The following is a 12,854-nucleotide window of genomic DNA, read 5'->3' on the forward strand; positions in this document are numbered from 1 at the left end:
CAAGCTATCAACTGTTTCCTCTTCTGTGAACTGGGATGACGATAGTACTGGGATGAAAATGAGGTGGGACGTTGGGTGTCAGTGCTTAGAACAGAGCTTGGCCTGCAGCAAACACTTGATAAGCTTTAGATAGTTTTGCATTTAAGCAGGGGGTTTGGGAGGTCGTCATGAAGGGATGACCAGTGCTTACGGAGATTATTGATATCTAAGACACTGGCACTCAGAGTAGACCTGTGTCGTTAAGCTGCCTTTGACGTTTACTGGCTCTCTGACCTTTGTAGAAGTCACATGATCCATCTGAGCTTTAATTTCCCCATCTAGGAAATGGGGGAAATAGTACTTACCTCGCCGAGAGAATTAAAAAACACGTGAAATGCATAGCAGAACATTCTGGCACTCAATAACGAGGAGTTCCTTCCCCCTTTTGCTTTTTCAAACAGTTATGTAGCTTTTTTTTATTTAATTTTTTTATTGAAGTTCGATTTGCCAATGTATAGTATAACACCCAGTGCTCATCCCGTCAATTGCCCTCCTCTGTGCTTGTCACCCAGTTACCCCAACCCCCCAACCACCTCCCCTCCTGCAACCCTTTGTTCGTTCCCCAGAGTTAGGAGTCTCTCACAGTTTGTCTCTCTAATTTTTCCCACTCAGTTCCCCTCTTTTCCCTTATAATCCCTTTCACTATTTCTTATATTCCCCATATAATGAAACCATATGATGCTTGTCTTTCTCCGACTGACTTACTCCACTCAGCATAATACCCTCCACTTCCACCCATGTCGAAGTGAATAGTGGGTATCTGTCCTCTCTCATGGCTGAGGAATATTCCATTGCGTATATAGACCAGGTCTTCTTTATCCATTCATCTGTCAAAGGGCATCATGGCTCTTTCCACAGTTTGGCTATTGTGGACATTGCAGTTATGTAGCTTTTGGTTTGAAATGTTGTCTGCTGGCCGTCAGGTGGCTTCAGGGTTCATTCACCATGAATGTGACCATAATTTAATCTGGAACAAAAGTAACTCCAAAACTCCCCCTACACAGGGGAACGTGTTGTATGTCAGCCGTGCTTCAGGACCTATGCTCTATCCATCTCATAAGTCATGTTTTAGTTACTGTTTTAATGCTTCGAGAGAACCAGTGGCAACCACCTGCAAAATAGCAGGCTGTAGAGGAGGGTCAAGGCTTTGGGCTCACAAAATGTTGGGTGGGAGAGCTGGGGCTGCTGAGGACCTAGGGCGGGTTTCCCAGTCAGAGTTTCCCATTCAGGGGGGATTAGAGAGAGAAACGTAGCCCTTGAAGGGTTGTTGTGAGGCTCGAGCTCTATACAAAACACAGAGAAGCAATAATAGCTAACATCGAGCATTTATTCTGTGCCATCCATTGTTCTAATTATTGCATTTAATTTTCACAAACATCCTGGTGGGGGGGTGCAATCACCACCATATTGTGGATTAAAAACCCAGGCACTAAGAATTTATGTCTCCTGCCCAAGACCACACAGCTAGTTAAGCGGTAGAGTCTGAATTTAAACCCAGGCATTGTGGTTCCAAAATCTCAGCAATTAGCTACCAAGATTTACTGTCACCTTGGCACAACATAATAGATAATAAATATTAGTTTCCCCTCCTTTCACTACAGATAAGCTTGTTGGGACACCTGGGTGGCTCAGTGGTTGAGCATCTGCCTTTGGCTCAGCCTAAACTCGCATTTCCAGCAAGGGGTGGAGCCAAGAGTCAAACCAGTCATGTCTGAGTCTTCAGCTGACGGCCTCCACTCCATCCCTGCCTCTGGTCCAGGAGTCACATGGCCATATTTCTCAGAGTCTGCCAAGACTTCCAAGTCAGGAAGTGTCATTGGCTGGGATTTCCAGTGCCTGTGCATGGGTTATTCCTGGAAAGCCTTGTTCCTAAGTATGGCTGTTGAATGAACGGGTGCAGGAGGAGGTCCTCCTCCCCTCTGAGCCAGGACAGTCTCAGCTTGCTCTTTTCCTACCACCGGCACGGACATCCTACTGCTTTCTCTGAATTTAGCAGGTGTCCAAACTTGAGACTTAGTTCTGTTCCTCTTAAATGCACACGGGCCTGGGGTGCATGGGGGGCCCATGCGGTAGGCCGTACAGGGGACTATTTATATGAGTCACCAAGGAAGATTCCAGCAAAGAATTTGTCCCAAGGTTAGGGTCAAGGCACACCAGTGTGATCTGAGCCTTTGCTGCCAGACCAGAGGGGAGAGATGTGTGTCTTTTTTGCCAACTCTGAAACACTCCAGTCTCGAGCCGTGGGGAGGAAGGTCTGGGAGTAGAAACAGAAAGAGCGGCTTGACTAAAATCTCTGTGATTGGAACCCACAGCTCATGCGTAATAGCACAAAGCTGGGTCTGAGGAATGTGGAGGCCTCAGCAGCACCCTGCTGCAGGGAGCCAGCACCCACCAGGGAGAGTGCGAGATATCTAAGGGAACCAAAGGAGCCTTCGGGGAGACCCACCCTGGACCCCTGGAGCCCTAAAGTGGGTCAGGAGCAAGGGGCTGGGGTGGGCCTTGAACCGAGCTTGAAGGATCCATACCAGCAAGAGAGGTAGATTTGAAGAGACAGTTTTGATGCCGTCCCACTGGCCCCACTCCCACTCCTAAATTGGAATGTTGAAGGCAAGGTGTGTTGGGCTGTGCTTTCAGAATGCCTCTGATCCCCAGAGACGTGGTTTGCGACTCTGAGCCTAATCTGGAGGAGACATCTCACACCTGGTAATTAAACAATCACACAAATACGTAACTTCAAACTGAGCCAAGTCCTATGAGTGGGGAGTACAAGGTGCCCGGCTGGTGCACACAGGGAGTCTGACTGGCCTGGGGGATGAGAGAACAGTAAGGAGAGGTTTCCCGGAGGGTGTCATGCACCATGGGGAGGGCTGCCAAGATCCTGCAGCAGATGTGGGGAGGGCAGGTAAGCTTCAGACTGCCAGGGGGTGGCCCAACGACCTATGGGCTGTTTCTTCCCTAACCTGCATTTTATTGATTTATTTATTTACTTTTAAAGATTTTGTTCAATTATTTGATAGAGAGAAAGCATGGGTGAGGGTAAGAGCAGAGGAGAAGCAGATTCGCTGCTGAGTGAGGAGCCCGACCCAGGACCCCGAGATCTTGATCTGAGCTGAAGGCAGACAGGGGAATGGACTGAGTCACCCAGGAGCGCCTCTGATCTGAATTTTATGTGTTTGTTTACTTATTTTTAGGTGTATAAACTATTAACAGACGAGGCCTACAGATTCATTTCCTCTCGGGCACACCCATGGTGCGGCCTGGCGCCCTGTGATGGTGGTGGGCCGGCCTCCCACACAAAGTCCCCAGGAGTGGCTCAGCCTCCGGGGGCCCGCATCTTCAGTCACTCCAGGTCTTCACAAAGCTGTTGTCCAGACCATTGGCCGGGACCTGGCTGTCCTCTCCATCCTTCTCATCCTTTTGTCTGTTCAAAAACTGGTTTGGGATCTTACACTGGCTTAGATTCTGCACGGTAGTGGCCACACGTCCCACGTCATCCTCAGTGAGCTCTCTGGCTCTCTTGGCGAGCTGACGTCTGCTTTCCTCAACGTCACTGGAGCACAACTTCGCCCCACACTGTTAGCTGCAGTGATGGCAAAGGCTATTACCTGCGTACCCACAAAATGTGCCGGACCTTCTCAGGGATCACTAGAGACATGGCCGTGGTGTGTAGGCCTCTTTTGGGAGAGACGATCTGCATTTTGTTTTATTTTATTTTGATCTGCATTTTAAAACACGGAGTTATATTTATAAAAGCAGAAGTGAGTCCTTGAATGGTCTGTTTTGCCCAGTGGGTCAGCTGGGTCTTTCAAGGCGTGTGGATGGGAGGGGGGATGGTTGGGGAATCCAATAACCTGAACTCTACTTATGACTCATTGGCAACAAGGTGTATGAGTTCAAGCCGATTTTATCACCTCCATTTCTCTACGTATAGAGGGCAGAGACAGCAGTGGAGTCTGCCAAACGGTCTCTGCAAGTCCTCCCGATGCTTAAAAAGAAAATCTAATAGCAGTTTTTAAAAAAACTCCCCTGATATTTAACTTTTTTTTTTACAAAATATTTTATTTAAATTCAATTTGCCAGCATATAGTATAACACCCAGTGCTCATCCCATCAAATGCCCTCCTTAGTGCCCATCATCCAGTCACCCCATCCCGCCTGACATTTAACTTTTGGAGAAAGAGCTTATTCTTTTAACATCTTACTTCCTCAGAGGGATCCAGTCTTCCCTGTTGACTCTCAAAGTGGGCCTTAGGAGAATAGAACTTACTTTGCTACCGTGTGAGGTGTCATTATTTTTTGGAACACATGTTGCCATTCATTACTTCACACCGGGTCTGGGTGCCAAGCATTCAAAGGAGACTAGAATGTGTCACTGCCCCTTCCAATGGCCCCTGGGCCGCTGTCAGCTTAGAGGACAAACGTGTTATCGGGTAATTGCAATATAATGTGATGAATGCATTGCTAGAGATACATGGAAGGCGTTAAGGGAAACTAGAGGAAGGCCACCAAAGCATGCGTAAACGTCATATAGTTGGTTACGCTGGGGCTATAAAAAATCGGCATGTCAAGCCTAGCGGCTGCTTAATGAGTGGTTGTGGCTCAACAGGTGAATGGGTTGTATTGCTGTGACTTTAACTTCACACTTAGATGCCGATTCTAAGACCCCTATTGTTTTTTTTCATGTCATAAAAAGGAAGAAATTAATAACAGTTGGCAATTGTTGTGATTCTGAAGAGTACCCAAGCGCTGCACATACCCACATGGGTAATGTTTACCTGCGCTGTGTTTTTTCTCCTCACTTTTCATTAGGTGATTGTTTCTACCACGAATCTTTCCTCCCAGAGACTGGAAAGTCTGCCCTTGGCCATGTTCATCTCATTGTGTTAAACTGTGTTGGAAGGCAATGAGTTCAATGTACATAACACAAAAGACAGGGAGAAGACTAAAAGCTGGGGAGAGCAATTCAATAAAAGTTTGCTCCCCAAGGATGGAGGCACCAGAGGGGGTAATGCGAGTCTGCGAAATGATGCAGTCATTACTGCGCTGTGGAGATAGTGAGGTTGAAGGATCAGAGTTTCCCCCTCTCCCTCTAATTTGTGCTGAACGCTTGCTATCGTAAAAAAAAAAAAAAATGGGATTGGGAGCCCTAAGTGAAGATCATCAACTTCAGAAGAAAAATGTTACTTTTATGCTGTCCATTAAAACATTTACCTGCTCCGTATGCTCCAGCACTTACCAGAGAAAGAGGGATTTGCCCAATGAAAATTGAGAGCACATTTCTGAAAAATTGTTTTCCATAAATCTTGCAAACTGCCATGCTCAACTATTCTAGGTTGTAGCCAGACCAACCTCTGGGGAGCGATTATCAGGGAAATAACCATGAACAGCAATGAGATCTTGCACAGATCTGACTAGCAACGCCAGGATGTGACCTTTTTGTGCAGAAGGCAGGCATGTGGGCCCGCCCGAGTTGCCAGGAGCACGGTAATTAATGGGGCGCCAGGGAATGGCTTCTTCTCTATGAGCTGCTAATGAGTCCTCCCGGAGACACATATCCCGAACCATATCCAGGGTTTCATGTTCCGATCCTGCTTGCTAAATGGAATTGGATGAGTGTGTAAGGGCTACACTGACTAAATCCCAGCACCACCGTGCTGTGCTCCTGCCTTTTCTCCCAGTGTGGTCCCATGGGAGGAATACTCTGGGAATTGAGTAATACCTAGTTTCTATTTTCCTTTTTTGGATGGAGGCAATGCGTGATTTCATTAGCAGTATCATGAGTATCAAATATACAATGGTTTTGATCTCACAGATCGGTTTTGGCTTCATTTTTACAGTACGATGTTTTGGGTGGATAGTGTGACACGGAGAACACTACCCCCCAGAGTCAGGGGGTGTGGAAACCTACCTGCAGGGGTTGGGTGGGTAGGACCCTGCACAAGGACGCCAGCTGAAGGGTTGGGTGGGGCCTGAACCTAGCCCACTGTACACCCACTCGGCGTGTGTCTCAGCACATTGGAACCCAGCCACTCTGGCTCCAGAGTTTGAATTTAAAGTCTTAATCACACACCATATGGACTTTATCAATGAATAGTGGCCCTGGAAACCAGCTCTATCATTGACCAGCTCGCTGTCATTGAAGCCTTAAGAGAATATGAAGGCTGAAGCAAACCTTTCATTTTTTTTTTAAAAGATTTTATTTATTTATTCATGAGAGACACACAGAGAGAGGCAGAGACACAGGCACAGGGAGAGGCAGACCCCATGTAGGGACCTTGGGATCACACCCTGGGCCAAAGGCAGACCCTCAACCACTGAGCCATCCAGGAGCCCCTGAAGCCAACCTTTTAAAACCAAAAAGTAGGTTGGATATTAGGGTATGGCCTGTGATTGGTATTTCCCAAAGAAAGAATCACTCACCCTAGCACCCACAGCGTGTTTTCCTTCTCCTACTCAGTAGGAAGGTCTGTGAGTAAACAGATGGGATTGTTTATTCACATCTCTTCCAGCGAGACACGAAGGCCTGGTTCACCTGGGTAAAGGTTGCCCCGTAACTGATGTTTAACATCCGTGTACGCAATTCTGCTGAATCGGTTCGCAGACGGAGGCTCTGTCCTTGGCAATGGTGCTCTGCAAGCACTGCTGGAAACCCTGCGGCTTGGGGACGGGCCCAGCCTCAGCCCTTGCCAGCTGAGGGGACTTCAGCATTTAGCTTCCGAGCTGCAATTCCCTTATCTGTAAGATGCCCTGTCCTCCTTAGCAGGAAAGAAACAGGTAAGACCTCTAGCACAGAGCCTGGAGCAACATCGCAGGTTCTCAGTCGATACTGGTTTTCTCCAGCCTCTCTTGAAGACCTTGGACGAGTCCCGTATTAGTTGTCCAGGACTGCCGTAACAAAATGCAACAAATTGGGTGGCTTAAAACAACAGAAACTCATTCTTACAGTTCCGGAGGCCAGAAGTCCAAAGCCAAGGTGTTGGCAGGGCCATGCTCTCTTGGAAGCCTCCAGGCGAGGCTCCTTCCTCACGTCTTGCAGCTCCTGCCAACCTCATGGGTTCCTTGGCTCCTGGCAGCACAACTGGGTCTCATCACAGCCTGTGTCCTCACAGCGTGTTCTCTCTGTGTGTCTGTGTCCAATGGGTCTCTTCTTTTAGGAGGCTGGTCATAGTGGCCTAAGGGTCCATCCTGAAAACTTCATCTTAACTTGATTACATCTGGAAAGACCCTATTAGGTCACATTTGTATTGTATTGAATTGAATTTGTATTGTATTGTATTGTATTGAATGAGGTCACATTTGTAGGTGTCAGGGATTAGAGTGTCAACATCTGGGGTGCCTGAGTAGCTCAGTTGATTAAGAGCCTGCCTTTGGCTCAGGTCATGATCCCAGGGTCCTTGGGTGGAGCCCCGCAAGGAGCCTCGCATGGAACCCCTGCATCAGGCTCCCTGATCAGCAGGGAGTATGCTTCTCCCTCTCCTTCTATCTGCTGCTCTCGAGGCTGGTGTTCTCTCTCCCTCTGTCAAATAAATAAATAAATAAATAAATAAATAAATAAATAAATAAAGTCTTAAAAAAAAGAAAAAGTCATTTAGTGTCAACCTTTCTTTTCAGAGGACACAGTTCAAGCCATACTGATTTCTCATCATCTATAGGAAAATAATAATTAATAATCATTATTTAATGACTTGAGGGTTTCTTTCTTCTTCTTTTTTTAAAGATTTTATTTATTTATTCATGAGAGAGAGAGAGGCAGAGACATGGGCAAAGGGAGAAGCAGGCTCCCTATCAGGAGCCCGATGTGGGACTTGATCCTGGAACCCGGGATCACCCCCTGAGCCAAAGACAGATGCTCAACTGCTGAGCCATCCAGTCTTCCCAACTTTGGAGTTTCTAAAAGGCTTTTATTATATCTGCCCTGGGAGACAGGACTTTATATTTTTTTAAAGGGGGAAATTTCCATTAAATCTAGGTGGCAGTTTTGTTATAGGAGGTGAAGATATCAACTTAGGTTTGGTGTAAAATTCTCTTGTTTTAGAAAATATCACCAGAAGATACCATTTTTCTTTTAAGATTTCACCACAATCACTTTTCCATGTTGGAACATAGTTTTTATAATTTTCATAATTGATATGTGCTCTAGTTGATGTACCACATTTTATTTTCTGCTTGTTGGGTATTTACAAGTCTCTGATCAAGAATGTTTTGGGGTGCCTGGGTGGGTTAAACGTCCAACTCTTGATCTCACCTCAGGTTTCAATCTCAGGGTGGTGAGTTCAAACTGTGCTTCACCCTGGACATGGAGCCTATTTAAAAAAAAAGTCTTGACTGGGGGCACATGGCTGGCTGAGTCAGTAGAGCATATGAATCTTGATCTTAGGGTCATGAGTTCAAGCCTCATGTAGGGCATGGAGCCTACTTAAAAAATAAAAGAAAATGCTATTAAAAAAAGTCTTGGTTGAATTAAGAATTCAACTGTTGTCATATAACTATATAGTACTGCTAAACCAGTCTTCCCAGATTGGTGCTAAATTATTGGCAACTGTGTCCTGGAAACAAAGTACGTCCTGGAGTGATACCAACAGTCATGTCTCAATGCCCAACCTTTGCAGCTGTGTGAACTTGGCATATTAAGAAAAAAAAGAAAGTGGTAGAACCATATGTAAAATAAGCATATATTTATATTCATGTGAAAAACTATATTTTATCTGCCCAGAAAAGAATCTGGAAAGATCCTTAACAAAAACTGTTAAGCAGGGCAAGCCCTGAGAAGTGAGAATGGAAATGAGATGCGGGGAGTTCACATTTTACTACATGTACATTTATATTAAAAAGATTTTTTCAGGGTTGGTTGGGTGGCTAAGTCAATTAAACATCCAACTCTTGATTTTAGCTCAGGATATAATCTCAGGGTGGTTGGATAGAGCCCTGAGCAGGGCTCCTGGCTCAGTGGGGAGTTTGCTTGAGATTGTCTCCCTCTGCCCTTCCTCCCCCACTCCATGCACTCTCTCTTTCTCTTTCTAAAATAAACAAATAAATCTTAATTTTTTTTTCAACAAGCAAGTACTTTTCCTAATTTTGAAAGAACCAATTTAAAATAAGCAAAGAGGGGCGCGCGGCTGGCTGAGTTGGTAAAGTATCTCAGCCAGTTGGTAAAGCACCTGATTTCGGGTGGTGAGTTTGAGCCCTACTTTGGGCAAGGAGCCTACTTAAAAAAACAAAACAAACAAAGAAAAACACTTATTATAAAAGCAGGTCATCATTTGGAAACTAAAGGAATTTAACACTTTGAATTTAACCATTTCCTTTCTATCACTTACTTACCAATTAGAAAAGATAAATGTGGGGAAAAGACAACTTGAAAAGAGAAATGGAAAAGAGAAATCTTTATTGCTCTTACTCTTGTTTCCAATTATAATTTCCTTGTAACCCGCTCATAGTTCAGACATCTGAGTTTCTATAATGGTCTTCCTTTTTATAGAAAAAAAAAAACACTTCTTTTTTTATAGAAAAAATTAAAAAAAATTTTTTTTTGGAAAAATAAATATATCCTCTTATTAGAATTGTCAGAGAAGTATTTAGAATTTTTGCTTTTCCTTTTGCTGATGTTGTCTCTTAAGGCTTTATTTTACAGCTGAAACTTGGTTTTGCATTGTAAGCAAGTACTCTTCTTACTTTCCTAGACAAAAGTTATCCTTAGTTTATAAAGTTCTGGAAAGTATAAGTACTCAGTAAAAACTTCAGAATGATTGTAAGTCTCGTCGGTAGAGTAGTAATGATTCCTCAATTATTTTTTCTACAGTTCTGTTCAATAAATTGTCTTCTCAAAGAATGCAGAGCTCAGCATCACACGTCATGTGTTGTTATTTTTTTTTTCTTTCTTTAAAGTAAGCTCTAGGCCCCAACGTGGGGCTTGAACTCATGACCTGGAGATCAAGAGTCTCCTGCTCTACTGACTGAGTCAGCCAGGTGCCCCCTATTGCCCTTTTCAATGTCTGCTTTTGAAAAAGCAGTGTATACAGGTTTTAAAAGATCAAAATTCTTCCACTTTAATCTTCTCACCATTCTAACAAATACTTATTGAAAAACTAGGAAGTTAGTGATGTACCTGGGAAAGGAAATGACTTTAAAAAATGTAATTTCCTTATTTTTTCTTCAATATCTTTCTATTGTTATTCATTTAATTTCCATTTGGCTTAGAGAATGTTTCTTTCTTTCTTTTTTTTTTTTAGTTTACTCATGAGAGACACAGAGAGAAGCAGAGACACAGGCTCCCCACAGGGAGCCCCACGTGGGACTTGATCCTGAAACCCTGGGGTCACGCCCTGAGCAGACACCCAGCCGCCGAGCCACCCAGGCGTCCCAAGAGAAAATTTCCTTATGCAAGATCATTCCTGTTTGATTTATACTTATTGAGGTTATCAAGAGTTTTCACAAATAATTGGGGCTGAAAAAATTACATTTGATTTATAAATTATGTATTAACACAAATTAATAAGATCTGTTTCAGTAAGTATAGGAAGTTTCATCATCAATTATTGACAGGTTGAAACAGATCAGTTAGTGTTATTTGAATACTTGACAGATTCTGATGAGTGAAAACAAGAACTAAGTTCAGGTTGAGAGGTCATTGAGAATATTTCGAAACCATTTGTACGTCACTGGTGAGAATACAAAGATGGTTTAAATGACCTTATGTACGTATATGGTTCTACATTGATTTCTCTAATGCTTCTTGTGGCTGCCAGTTCTCATTATTCTTTAATACTCTCATCATCATCGGTTTTATTTAAAAATAATTTATTAGTCACCTAACAACACACAGATGGTTAGTATGATGGTATGCGCGGATGATACCTAGAGAGGTCCGTGTAGTAAACAGAGATTAGGGCTGCTGTTAATGTTTGATATTGGGCCTTTTGTGCATCAGGTAGCATAAACGTGGCCTCTCTCTGAGTTTATAGATAAAAGATGAGACCCAGATAATCCTGTGTTGCTTCTGTGGATTGAGGACAGACTAGTTCTTAGGTATTTTGAAGCCTTATAACAGCAAGCCCAGAACCTGACACATGAAAGCTCTTTAGTAAGTGCTTACCGCATGACAAGAAGGCCTCCAACTGAATGTGAATGAAAGTGTAGAGAAAAAAAATCTCAGGAGAGTAAATGTAATGCTTGGGCCACATGCTATAGTATCCACTTGCCCATTTGTTTTTTTAGAAGGAAACAAAAATACAAACACATTCTTTTGTGTGGCTAATAGGGCTTTGGACGTTGGAAAAGCAGAATAATTAGACTTCCACTTTCAAATCATTTCAAACAACGTGGGATAAAAATATCATTTCCTTTTCTATCAGAAATTTGAGACATACTGAAAAATCGAGAAATGTAACTCCCAGGAAAATAAGCAATTTCAACATTAGGAGGCCCAATAATGCAATTAATTAATTATTACTCAATTAAAGGAGAATAATCAAATAGTGATCTTATCAGATGCTGAAAAGACAGTTGACAAAATTCAATATGCATTCTTTATTTTAAAAGAAACTTTTTTTTTAAAGATTTTATTTATTTATTCATGAGAGATAGAGAGGGAGAGACACAGGCAGAGGGAGAAGCAGGCTCCATGCAGGGAGCCCGACGCAGGACTCGATCCCGGGACTCCAGGATCGCGCCCTGGGCTGAAGGCAGGCGCTAAACCTCTGAGCCACCCAGGGATCCCCTTAAAAGAAGCTGTTAATAATAATAATAAAAAAAATGCTGTTAATAAGCTTTGATAAAGTAGGAAACCTCTGCGAATAGCATAATAATGAGACATTAGGAGATTTCCACTAAAGATAGGAATGGGATACCATCACCATGATGTCATGTTAAATTTTTGTTTCATACCACACTCAGAAGCATATTCCAAATAAATTAACAATTCAAATATTAAAAAGCTTTCATAAAAAGTACTAGAGGAAAGTACAGCGCCCCCCCCCCCCTTTTGAAATCATCTTGGGGTGAAGATGGCCTTCCAAAGGAGAAACTGAAGCACCTGCTCTCAGAAATGTTTTTTAAACTTCTATTTAACGAATTATGCCTAAACAAAACGAGATGTCAAGCACCAGAGAGAGAGAGGAAATGTTTCCCCAGAACCATATGAGAACCATCATATATAAAGAACATCCTGAAACCACAAGAAAAAAAGTAGGGCTCTCTTCCCCCAGACAGGGGCCAGCAGAAGGCAGTCGACACGTAAAGAAATACAAATGGCCAAGAAACACGAAACGTTCCTCAACCTCACAAGTACTCTGGAACATCCAAACAGGAACAATAATAAAATGTGATTTTCATCTCCCAAATTCGTAAACATAAATAAAAATAAACTCAGATTCAATCAGTGGGAGTGTTCATCGTTATAAACTTTTATGGAGAGCAATTTGGCAACACCTAACAGGGCAGTGATGCTCCTGGACGTTGACTCAGCAGTGTATGTCACCGCGCGTGGATATTCATGGCAGCGTTGCTTGCATCAAACAGCCACACTGGGAAATAGTGGAATACTTTATGGTACAGTGGTAACTATTATTTGCTAAGGAGGGTGAGGCAGGGTTACATGAGCTGACGTGGAAAATGTTTCTGACTCAACGTTAAGCAACTTTCAGAACAATGTGTTTAGCACACACCAGTGTGTGTAGAAAAATAAAATTCACAACACTTATCCATATAAACAGACGTATATACATAGAAAAAGTTCTGGAATAACACATGGTGGACATTCCTACCATATGGGAGGGGTCCCACCCTTGTGGGGCCCAGGGAAATATGATCAGAGATTT

The 12,854-nt window shown here is 43.3% G+C and overlaps 1 long non-coding RNA gene and 1 pseudogene across 2 annotated transcripts in view; one reads left to right on the plus strand and one right to left on the minus strand.

Moving 5' to 3' along the window:
• Positions 1 to 12,415, plus strand: part of LOC112934946 (uncharacterized) — a 46,668-nt gene extending 34,253 nt beyond the window's left edge. For both annotated transcript variants that reach the window (XR_012000917.1, XR_012000919.1), the window contains one exon: positions 10,269 to 12,415. This is a non-coding gene — a long non-coding RNA (uncharacterized lncRNA). The remainder of the gene's footprint in view (positions 1 to 10,268) is intronic.
• LOC112934934 (small ribosomal subunit protein uS13-like) lies at positions 3,235 to 3,694 on the minus strand (annotated as a pseudogene).
• Positions 12,416 to 12,854: the final 439 nt, after the last annotated feature.

Source organism: Vulpes vulpes, chromosome 4, assembly GCF_048418805.1.
Source record: "Vulpes vulpes isolate BD-2025 chromosome 4, VulVul3, whole genome shotgun sequence".
In the NCBI taxonomy this organism is placed as follows: Eukaryota; Metazoa; Chordata; class Mammalia; order Carnivora; family Canidae; genus Vulpes; species Vulpes vulpes.